The 12,146-nt window shown below is 43.0% G+C and overlaps 2 pseudogenes; both read right to left on the bottom strand.

Annotated features, from left to right (window-relative positions):
- Positions 1 to 6,383: 6,383 nt before the first annotated feature.
- LOC118574281 lies at positions 6,384 to 11,918 on the bottom strand (annotated as a pseudogene).
- On the bottom strand, positions 9,093 to 10,186 carry LOC118574280 (annotated as a pseudogene).
- Positions 11,919 to 12,146: the final 228 nt, after the last annotated feature.

A 12,146-nucleotide genomic window follows, 5' to 3' on the forward strand; every position in this document is an offset into this window, starting at 1 on the left:
GTCCTGAATGCTCACTTGCAGCTTGCCTCAGCAGAATCTGAGTCAGAGCTCCTGGCGATTACGAAAGCCCGTGCTTCTCAACCAGGAAGAGTTCTCTTTTTGCCCTGGGGGCCAGTAGTTCGGGTTACTAACTATCCAATCATGAGCTTGCTAACATGACTCCCATTTGACCTCCTGCTGCTATGAGTTGAGCCCCTAAGAGCAAAACAGAGAAGTTAGATCAGAATGAGCAGGATGTGTTTGCAGGGAAGGCACTGTCCTTGGGATGCCCGCGAGACTCTCTAAGTTGCAGCTTTGCCTTGGTGAATTATCTTCCTAGGGAAGGTGTGATGGTCAATTGTGCCAACAGACTTATATTGAAGAAGAAAAACTCGGAGGCTTTGGAGAAATGTTTTTACACTATCACTTGGTTACTTGGGGGTGCTTTTTTCATGATTTTAATCTCAGTACTCTGGGGACAGAAGAAGTGGATCTGTTCCAGGCTAGTCTGGTTTTACACAGTGATTTCCAGGCCAGCCAGAACCACAGTGAGACAATCCCTTCTCAAGGCCTAGTAGTTCACACTAGGCACCTGTTACTTGACTGAGAACAGAAATTAAAGATTATCCATGAGGTCTTTTCCTTTGGCTTTTCATAGAAAGTGAATTTAGAGTCTTTCTTATTTGCATGGTCTACCTTTACAGGAGCTTGGGCGTGGGTTGGGGTTTAGCATTGCTAAGCCTTGTTACTGCTTAATTACTGTTGAATCTGTGAGAATTGTCATATCTGTCCTGAGGTTCTTCACCTTTCTCTTGAACACATACACACTTCTAAAGTCGTCTCTAAATGATCAAAGGGTCAAGAGACCAGGCCTTGATCTCCATCTAGGAGCTGTCAGTCAAGCAGCCCCTTTACTGGCATGTAGTCAGACTGGTCCTAAGGCAGACACATTTTCGCAACATGGTCTGGTCTTTCTGAGACTAGAAAGGGCCCAAAGAACTCCAATATCTCTATTCCCAGGCAGTTCCTTTTCTAGCATGCCTGAGGAGGAGTTCTTCTCCCACTGAAAGACATACCTCAGAATTCTGGAACTACCTTCCAACTAAATCTCCATATGTTGTTTCCTGCCCTTTGCTCTTTGCTATGTAGCCCGGAATTGCTGGTGTCAAGGAGCACAGACCCTGAGATTTTTTTTACTGTAGTTCTGGTCAAGATTGCAAAGATACTCATTTCTGAGTTGGTGGTGTGGCTTATTGCATGGAGCCCTTGCCTAGCATGTATAACACTATTCATGGCTACTTGTCAGCATGGTATAAAGGCAGCCCGGAGTATCTCCTGATCCCCTAAACTCTCTTTCCCTCAAACCTTGCCCTTCATTACCCCCACTCACATCCAGGTTGTTCACGTAGATATCATCCATTTCTCTGTCATTGGGTGATCCCTGTGTCTTTCTTAGGGTCCCATTTTCTAGGTAGCCTCCCTGGAGTTGTGAGTAGCAGTCTAGTCATCTTTGTTTTACATCTAGTATCCTCCTATGAGTGAGTACATACCATGCTTGTCCTTCTGAGTCTGGGTTACCTCAGTCAGGATACTTTTTTTCTGCAAACCTCATGATGTCATTGGTTTTCTCTGCTGAGTAGTACTCCATTGTGTATATGTACCACATTTTCTTTATCCATTCTTCAGTTGAAGGACATCTAGGTTATTTCCAGGTTCTGGCTATTACAAATAACGCTGCTATGAATGTAGCTAAGCATGTGCCCTTTTGGTATGATTGAGCATTCCTTGGGAATATGCCCAAGAGTGGTACAGCTGAGTCTTGGGGACTATTGATTCCCAATTTTCTAAGGAAGTGCCATATTGATTTCCAAAGTGGCTGTACAAGCTTTCATTCCCACCAACAGTGGGAACACTCTATGTAATTTTCTAGTTTCAGCCACTGTAGATTTAATAATTTCATTTTCTCTTTATAGCTGAATACTATGATATAGTGTGTATGTACCACATTTTCACAATCCATTCATCACTTGAAGGGCATCTAGGTTGTTCCCATTTCCAAGTAATTATGAATAGGGCAACAGTGAACATGGCTGAACACATTTCTGTGGAATAGGATGTTTTGGACATGTGCCGAGGAGGAGCTGGGTCATTTGGTAGATTTCGTTCTACCTTTTTGAGACTTCTCCACATGGATTTTCAGAGTGGCAACAGCACTTTGCATGTGCTCTCCACTTAACCTTATCTACTATCCTAGTATCCAAACTAAGAATGCAAAGCAAGTTTGTTTTGGTGGGGGGAAGCTTCAAATCAATGAAATAATGCTTTCATGATATAATGTGCAAGCTTTGTACACTATGGATAGTAATTGTTCTTCAGATATACTGCTGGCAAAGAGTCTTATTCACTTTAAGGGCTTCCAATGCAATCAAAATCAAAATCCTCACATTCCTCACAGAATTAGAAAAAGAGTTTTGATTATTTCTTTTGCTGTAAGAAGGTTTTTCATTTTATGAGTTTCCATTTCTCAATCATTGGTCTTAATCCCTGAGCAAATGGAGCCCTATTCAGAAAGTCCTCTTCTATGTATCTTATTTCATACTGAGGCCTTTAGCAATTTAGTCCATTTGGCATTATTTTTTGTTCCGTTGGAGAGGTCTTCTTTGATTCGGTTTCTTCTTAGACATTTTATTTTCTTTGAGGCCAATGTCAATGGAGCATGTCCTTGATCTCTTTCTGAGCATGTTTAGTGGTGGTGTATAGAAAAGGCTACTGTTTTTGCAGTTTTGTTTTGTTTTGTTTTATTTTTTTTGGAGACAGAGTTTGACTGTGTAGCCCTGGCTGATCCTGGATCTCCCTCTGTGGACCAGGCTAGCCTCTGACTCACAGAGATCTTCCTACCTCTGCTTCCTGAGTGCTGGGACTAAAGGCTTGTGCCACTACCATCTGGCCTGGTTTTGTAATTTGATTTTGTATCCTACCACTCTGTTGATCTTTTAAATATATATATATATATATATATATATATATATATATATATATATATATGCCTGTATTTGGCTTGCAAGTATTTTTTCTTTTATTCCCATAAAAAGTTCAGGTAATGCAATTGCAGTAGCCATCTCTAAACCCAGTCCTGATGGATCTGGGTGTGGGTGGAGATACAAAGATCCCAGGGCTAACTGGCTGAACTGGGGAATGCCAGGTTCATTGAGAGACTTTGTCTCAAAAAATAAGGTAGAGAACCAGGAGGTGGTATCTCACATCTTTAATCCCAACACTAAGGAGGCAGGGGCAGGTGTTTTGCTGTGAGTTCAAGGCAAGCCTGGTCTACAAAGAAATTTCCAGGACAGCCAGGGCTGTTACATAGAGAAACCTGGTCTGGAACCCCCCATCCCCAACAAAGAGGTAGAGAAAAATTTAGAAAGACACTTGGCATGGATATCTGACTTCCACATCCACAAACATGCACATGCACATCCCACCAACACACACATCACCATAAAGAAAAATCAATAATATTTGGAAGTAAGGTATTACCTCCCTATTTTAATATCAGTTTATATGATTTTGAAGTGATCTTTGATTCACTGAAGTCTTTTGTCTAGAATTAAGTTTTGTCTGTTATCAAGGTTTTGGGACATTTCTTTGGATTTTACTGTGTGTATATTTTTCTAGTTTTTTTTTATTTTATATGTATGTTGGGACTTTACCTGCATGAATGTCTGTACACCATGTGCATGCAGTACCTGAACAGTCTAAAATATGGGGGACTGGAGTGTTGTCATGTGTTTGGAATGTGTATGCAAGTTGGTCTCTGATTTTTTTTAACTTTTATTGATTCTTTGTGGATTTCACATCATTCATTACAATCCCACTTATCTCCCTGTCCCATCACATCTGCCCTCTGCCTTTGTAACCTACCCTCAAAACAAAACCCAATTTAAAATAACTAACAAAACAAAGAAACAAAACAAAAAAGGAAAAGAATCTTGTTGTGGAAGCTGTGGTGTGGCCTTTTGAATCACACAGTTTGCCCTTTAGTTCGTTCATCTTTACTTGTAAGTGTTCAAGTCATTGGTCTGGTTTGAGGCATGTGGTTTCTGCTACACCACTGATAATGGGCCCTCACTGGGGCTCCTCTTGCATATCTTGTTGTTGTCCTGTTTCATAGAGATCCTGCTGCTTTGAATCTATAGGTCTGTCCCCTTGACATGCTCTAACAGTTCATAGATGAGGTGGATGTTGGGGTGGGCCAACAGAGCCCTGGTTCTGGGCCTGGGTGATAGCTGGGTTGGTCAGCCTGCCAATTTTCCCTCATCATCACTACCCCAATGAGCTCTCTAGCACTGCCTCTCGGCCAGCTCATCCAATTCAGCCTGCAGCAAGGAACGGGTGCCATTTCTCCTGCTCTCAGGTCCTCAGATCCAGCTCATTCACACTCACCCCACCAGGGGTGAATACAGGGAGGCTCACCTGCACACACCTGATACAACAGGGTCAGCTCTAGTGTGCTGCCCCGATGGGGTGCAGGGCATGCTCTTCTGTGTGGACCAATTCTTTCACTCATGACCCTGGGGCTAGCTCTCTCCCCTAGCAAGGGGTGGAGGGGGAAGGGCATCTTTCCCTCATTCATGCCATCACATGGCTGACGAGGGAGGACAGGATCAGCTCTGTTGCTCTCATACCCTCAGGGCTGGCTTACCTTAGTCCCTGAGAACAGGGTCAGTGCTAGTGTGCTGTCTTTGTATATTTGTATCATAAAAGTCACTTTTGAAACTGAGGCTTTCTGCTGGCTGCCTGCATGTTAGCTATGTGCTCTAGGTCCCAAGAGCAGACATCACCCCAAGCCTCTCTTTGCTCACTTACATGAAGGACGCCATTCTTGCCTCTCTTGGGAACATCAGCCTGTGTTTCCAGGATGAGAAGTGAGGCGCAGAGCACAATAGGAGGTACAGGCAGCTGGGGTCTGAGTCTGACAGAGCAGCTACTGAGGAATTCCATCCCTACATGGGGTGGGATGAGTGTCAACTTCTGCATCAGTAATGAAATCATTGGGACTATGAGCTTTGGGAGTGGATATATCCTGCTTCTTCTCAGTGTCTTTCCACATCATCTGTGACTCTGGAAGAGCCCAGGCACAAAGACCCACAGGTAGATACAATAATATAGGACACTGGGGGTTTCTTGAATTTTTAAGGGGTATCTCATTTACAGAAACTATTTAAGAAGTTACAATATTGATAAAATAAAGATTTGAATTATTAGTCTCATTCTGAAATCACAAGAAATGTATACTTTGAGAAGATATCTTAAGTGTCAGTCAGCTTGTGCTCTAGGGAAGAGGGACAATATGCCTACTGGGTTTGGGTTGGGGGACAATAGAGAGAAGCCTCATTATGGCCTGGAGGGGGATGGGTTCTTTGTTGTGGATGATTGATTGATAAACAAAACACTGATTGGCCAGTAGCCAGGCAGGAAGTATAGGTGGGACAAGCAGAGAAGAGAATTCTGGGAAGTGGAAGGCTGAGGCAGAGAGACGCTGCCAGCTGCCACCACGACAAGGGAGATGTAAGGTACCAGTAAGCCACGAGCCATGTGGCAACTTATAGATTAATAGAAATGGGTTAATTTAAGATATAAGAACAGTTAGCAAGAAGCCTGCTGTGGCCATACAGCTTATAAGCAATATAAGTCTCTGTGTCTTTACTTGGTTGCCTCTGAGCGGCTGTGGGACTGGCAGGTGAGAGAGATTTGTACTGACCTTGGGCCAGGCAGGATCAGAAAAACTCTAGCTACAGTTCTTCTCTTCCCTTCGAGTGGCTGAAGAGCCCTGTGCATGCCATGGAAAGGGATAGAAGAGAAGAATTTGTGGAGCAGCCTAAATGAAAAGATACTGTGCTGCTTCCCAAGAATCTATGAATGGCCTATAAGGAAGTTTTTCAGAGATCAGGGTTGAACTAAAATTCTGAGTATGGCCAGAATCAGCTCTGTGTAGATAACACTGTCTCTCCCCAGGGTCTTGTCCCACCTCTCTTATATATTTTTGGTTCTAAATGGTAGGAGAAGGGGTGAGTCCAGCATGATAGGTGAACAAAAAAGAATGTGTGGGTCATTGAAAACCTACTATGCAACTTGAAAAGGTCTTGTGATATAAAAGGCCTGCAAGGAGGTCTTGTTATTCCATCTAAAGGAAATTTCCTTGATAGATTAACACACATACTTTACTAAACCAGAAGACACATGCAGCATACTTATTGAGAATCCATAATCTTTATTGAAATACAAGTGCTTTGGAGATAAGATAAGAGTATAATAACAATTGTTGTCATCTGTACCTGGCACCTGGGTGAGGGTGGCCCTCAGGGAAAGAAGTTCTGGGAAGCAGGAAGAGAGCCTCTGAGTGTTTATAACCTCTTATATCTCCTGTATTATTCTCTCCTTTTCCGAAACCATCTCTGCAAAGAGTGAGAAAAAGGAATTGGTTTAGCGAAGTAAACTTATAGGACCACAACTGAAAAACATATCATGTACCCTTACATATCAGTGATAATTTAGATTGCACAGAAGAACATGCTGTCTCAGTACTCTAATGCTGTGTGGGGCTTAGGGGCTGGCATGGGGTCCAGTGCTTGCCTAGAATGTGGGAGGCCCTGGTTTCCACCCCAGTACTGCAGAACAGTCCCTGGACAAATGTCCAAACATTGCATGCCTTGTTTCCCTCTGTACTGCAAAGCACCCTGGAGAATGTTAGTAGCATTTTCAGGTGGCTACACCAGTGAGTGTCTATATCAGCTTTATGAGTCTGGATTCAGCCTGTGAGCTCTCACCTCACTCAAATTGCTCCTGTAAGGATAGAATTTATGCTTCATTTTAAGTGTTTCAAATTGTTCAGGACCGTGGAGCCCCTAGCTACACTAATTTGAATCCTTTGTATGTCACAAACCCAGTATGACTCCACAGAGACACCCTACCTAAAGGATATCAGCATTACAAGGAATTGCACAGTTGAATATATATATATATAATATGTAATTAATATAACTGTATATATATATATTACATACTTATTTTATAAGTTAAAAAGTGTATGTTTGTAACTTATCCATAGGATATATGTATATGTAACATATACATGTCTATGGAATAAAAGTAGTTTAGTACTATTCTTTGCTTCTTTAGCAAGTTATGTTCCATTTTGAAATGTGCGCTTTCTGTAGGGAGGCTTTCTCATTCCGTTTCTACTCACAAAGACCATAAAGCTCAAAAGTCATTCTGAGAGGAATTCAGGGATGCTCAGCAGTTAAGAACACTTGTGGCTCTTTCAAAGGATCAGAGTTTGGTTCCTAGCACCTATCGTGGGTTGATCACAACTACCTGTAACTCCAGCTTGAGGGCATTTATGGCATCATCTTTATTCTATAGGTACTTGCACACATGTTGTATATGCACACAGAGACATACGCATAATAAAATTAGAAAAATAAATCTTAATAATCATTTTGAAACAGTGTTATGTCAACAACAAAATAATTTCATGGATAAGATAAAAGAGCTCAAGACCTAAAGCAAGTTCTAGAATGGCTTTCTTCGGCTTACTGACCTTCACTGTGGCTTCACTCACACCCATCCATCTGGCGAGTTGTTTTCTGAGGGCAAAAATGGCAGATATTCAGTATTTAGCATTATGGATGAAATAATATGTGAAGGACATTTTATATTTATTTTAAAATGTTAGTCCCGTCACCTACCTTCTGTGACATTCACCTTGAAGATTTTTAAGCTTTAAACAAATTCTACAAGCAATTTTTATTTTATTATTAATGTGCCATTTATAGATATGAAAACCCATGCATGTCCCCAATAAGCAACACAGACACCAACAACCATAAAAGAAATGCTTCTAACACTGGGTGTGGTGGTGTAGGAGACTTTGCCTCTAAAAACAAAAGGAAACGAAGCAAAGAAAAAAGCTTTCAAAGCAAATATACACACAAAACCCTGTGTGAGGCCCTTTGTCAGGACAGAAGGATAAACTCAAAGGAATATGGATAAATAAAGAGCACATGAGGGTTTCTAGTATTCAGTGAATGCACGAGGACATCCAATGTGCTGATCATTGGGGAAAATTGAATATTACATTTATTTTAAGTGTGTGTGTGTGTGTGTGTGTGTGTGTGTGTGTGTGTGTGTGTGTGTGTGCATGCCTATGTGCTCTAGCACCATGGTAAACATGTGCAGGTTAGAGGACACCATGGATATGGATTCTGAGGATGGAACTCAGGTTCTCCAGCTTGATGGCAAGTACTGAACATCTCACTAGCCCTGGGAAATAAAATATTTAAACTACAACAGACAAAAAAGGAAAATTAAAAAAAAATCCCCCACAATACCAGCAGTCCCTTCCAGAATTCCCAGAATGAGGGAGGCTCAGGTTCCAGGCCAGTCTGGACTACAGAGTGAGATCATCCATTGGAAAACAAGCCTAAACAGAAAAAAACCCAGGTAGCCTGGAGTATGCCTTAGATCTCAACCCAATATTAAGCATTATTTTTATGGATTCTTTTTGGTGGAAAAGGTGGCAAGAAAGGGAGGTCAAAAATAGCAGGAGAAAGTTGGGGGGCCAATCTCAGCACTTGGGAAACAGAAGTGGGTGAGTCTCTGGGGGTTTGAGTAGAGTATGCTCTATTGGCCTCAAATGTGAGTTCCAGGCCAGGAAGGGATTCATAGTGAGACTCTGGAGGTGGAAGTTAAGGAGAGAAATGTTCCAATGAGTTTATAATTATAAAAACTAAAAGAAAAATACACTATGTACAGATTTATTAAAACTTTTTTTTATTATTTAAGACCTTTATTAACAGGTGCTTGCAGTTTGTTGACTTTTTTTTTTTGAAAAAATCAAGTTGTAAACTTTTATTACAAATTAAAAATGAAGTTCTTAAAAATCTCAACTTGACCAGATATGAAACAATTTAGAAACCATTAAAGGTGTATTGAGAAAAACCAGACCTTTTTTTTTAAAAAACAAAACAAAACAAAACAAAAACAAAACACATTTGTCGTTACCAAAAAGAGACATCTTTAGGTAAAAAATAATAAAAACTCCATGCTGCATAGATAATGAAGATAGTTCTAGTGTATCTGGTCAACAGGCAAAAAGCAAGCACTTAAGGTCTTCAGCTCCAATCTTTGTTCATTTCTTATTGCTGGAATTTCATATCATTTCTTCTTGTTGGATGACCAAACCGGATGACGGTAGAGATGGTAAGCCAGCATTTACTCAGCCCCGCCCTGCTCAGCCTCGGGAGCGGACCAATTCTCAGCTGGTGGATCGATCAGCTGCTTTTGTCTCTTTGCCATCTTGTGGTTTAGGGTTCTCTGGGCGTCTGCGTCGCAATTGAAGTACCGACATTGAGGTGGCTGCTGACCTTGGATCTTGTCTCCTTGATTTTCCTTGTCCTCTTCATTGCCATCCTCTCTAGGCTGTCTTTGGGGAGGAGGGCCCCTGCGGAATCGTGGTCTGTAACCCCGATATGTCTCACTGGTCTACCTTGCTCTCCTGCACCCTGGTTGTCAGCACCCTCCATCACTTCTCCTTGCACAGGAGGGTTGGAATACTGTGGTCGACGCCCATAGGGTCTCCTCAAGTAGTAAGGTGAACCTTCGTTTGCGATAGGGCCGGCGTTGTTGGGCTTGGCCTTCAGGAGTGCTTTCCGATCCCTGGTTCTTTTCCCCACTCTCACTGTTCTGGTAATTTTGCTGGTAATTGCGTGGAGGACCCCTATGACATGGATAGAGTCTATAATGGTTACAGTCTGCTGCGTATTTACCGCCTTGAACTGGAACTCCACCAGGTCCTGTAACATTTGCTGCCTCCACACCCTTTTCTCCTTCAACAACATCAAACTCCACAGTCTCTGCATCTCCTACACTGCGGAGGTACTTCCTGGGGTTATTCTTCTTTATGGCAGTCTGGTGTACAAATACGTACATTTCCTGTTGATGAAACCTTATCCGTTCCTTACATTGAACCGTTTTACTCTTCCCAAAACCTTCGTTGTGATGACCTTGTTGTCCCCGCCGGCGGCCGCCGCCGATGTGAGGCCGCCGGGCTGCCACTACCCGCGCCACCGCCCGTGGAGCCGGGCTTGGCGTTGAGGGCGGCGGCGGGGGCGGTGGGCGGCTGCTAGGTCTCAGCCTCGCTGCTCATGGTTGCGGTGGTGGTGACTGGGGCCAGTGGCGACGGCTGCGGCTCCTTCCTGGGTGTGATGGTGACTAGGGCCAGCGGCGGCGGTGGGGCTCTCAGGGCTCCCTGGGGTCCGTTCTCCGCTCCCGCTACTGATCGAACTTTATTAAAACTTTTAACAAGAGCAGGATGTCACTCTGTACTATCCCAACCATACCTCAGCCTTGCACACCTGATTTTTTTTTCAAGACAGGGTTTCTCTTTGTAGCTTTGCACCTTTCCTGGATCTCGCTCTGTAGCCCAGGCTGGCCTCGAACTCACAAAGATCTGCCTGCCTCTGCTTCCTGAGTGCTGAGATTAAAGGCGCGCACCATCACCTCCTGGCATCGTACACCTCTTTTAAAAGGACCTTACTAGGCCAGCCTGGTCTCTAAAACGAGTTCCAGGAAAAGCGCAAAACTACACAGAGAAACCCTGTCTCCAAAAACCAAAAACCAAAAGCCAAAAGCCAAAAAAGAAAAAAAAAAAAAAAAGACCTTACTAATATAGCAGACATTACCTGAAGTTTTCCACTTGATTTATTTACATATTGTATGAAAATACCTTCATTCAAATTTTGCATGACTCTTATCCCTGCCCTAGAATCATAGTGCAGAAGACAGGATCCAGCAGCCTGAATTTTTTAAGTGACTAGCTGACAAGATGGCAACTCCGCATGCCTGAAAGCCTGATGATCTGAGTTTGATGTCCTGGACCTACATGATGGATCATAAAGCTTACTCCTGCAAGTGTCCTCTGGCATCCACATGTACCAAATGGTACACACACACACACACACACACACACACACACTCACTCACTAACACACACCAACAAATAAATGAAGTTAAAAAATAATATGTAATTTTGAAAAACGAGGGCATGTGGGGGACCAGAGAGAAAGTCAACCATCATCATGGACCAGCGCATGCTCCCCTCAAATAGGGCACCAGGCCAGGCAAAATCCTCACCTTGCTTCTATGCTGAGGAAGTAATTGGTCTGGAAAATATGCTTCAGTTCCCCCCAGCTGCCACTGGGTGAATCTATGGCATAGGCGATGTTGAGGCACCTGCTTTGGCACAGACTGCACTCTCTCATCCTCCACACCCTCAGGAATCGGCTCCTTTGGTTGCTGTTCACTCTCCTGGCCTCCTCCAGCTCCACCATCTTCCTGGTTCATGTCGTCATCTACGAGGCCTGCAGCTCCAGCAGCAGTGTGGCCTTTTCCACTTAATTCCTTTTCTCTTTCTCCTTCTGCCACTGTGGCTATCCGCCCTTGCTCATGCTGTCCACTCTCTTTCTCATTTCTTCCCTCCATAGCTGGTAAAACCTTCTTACCTGGAAGTGGGGAAATAAGAAAATGAGGCGCCTGGGAGGGGGGCCCAGTGTAGGTGTGAAATTGCAGCGAAGCTGGAAGTGTGTGGAACTGTTACTCTTATGGAGATTGTTAAACCACCATTTCCAACTGATTACTGACCATTTCTTCCTATTCCCCCATCCTCATCAACTCCAAGATTGAATAAGTAGTTGATCTTGTAACACTCCATACCTTGGATGCTGTTCATTTTTGTTCTACATCTGTAGACTAAGCTGTAACCTCTTCTAGTTCCGTTATAGAGTACAACTGTGACCCTTGACCTGGAAGAGATTTCTTCCAGCCTACTCCCCATTACTATGTGTGCAGTTATAGATGTACTGTCCTGGCTTCATACCCATTACCTGTTGCTGTGTGTTGGGCCCTAAAGTGCCCAAATGAGAGCAGTTTGATGCTTCAATGAACAGGATGTGTCTGTAGGGAGGCAAAGTTCCTGGGCAAGTAGAGATACTGAAATGGCTTTTTTTAAATAGATGGTGAGAACATTTCATTTTTATTTTGCATGACATTGTGACAAGGCATTGTTGTCTATGAAGTTTACTCTTTATTATTAAGAAATTTTTTATTCA

This window comes from Onychomys torridus, chromosome X (genome assembly GCF_903995425.1).
Source record: "Onychomys torridus chromosome X, mOncTor1.1, whole genome shotgun sequence".
Classification (NCBI taxonomy): domain Eukaryota; kingdom Metazoa; phylum Chordata; class Mammalia; order Rodentia; family Cricetidae; genus Onychomys; species Onychomys torridus.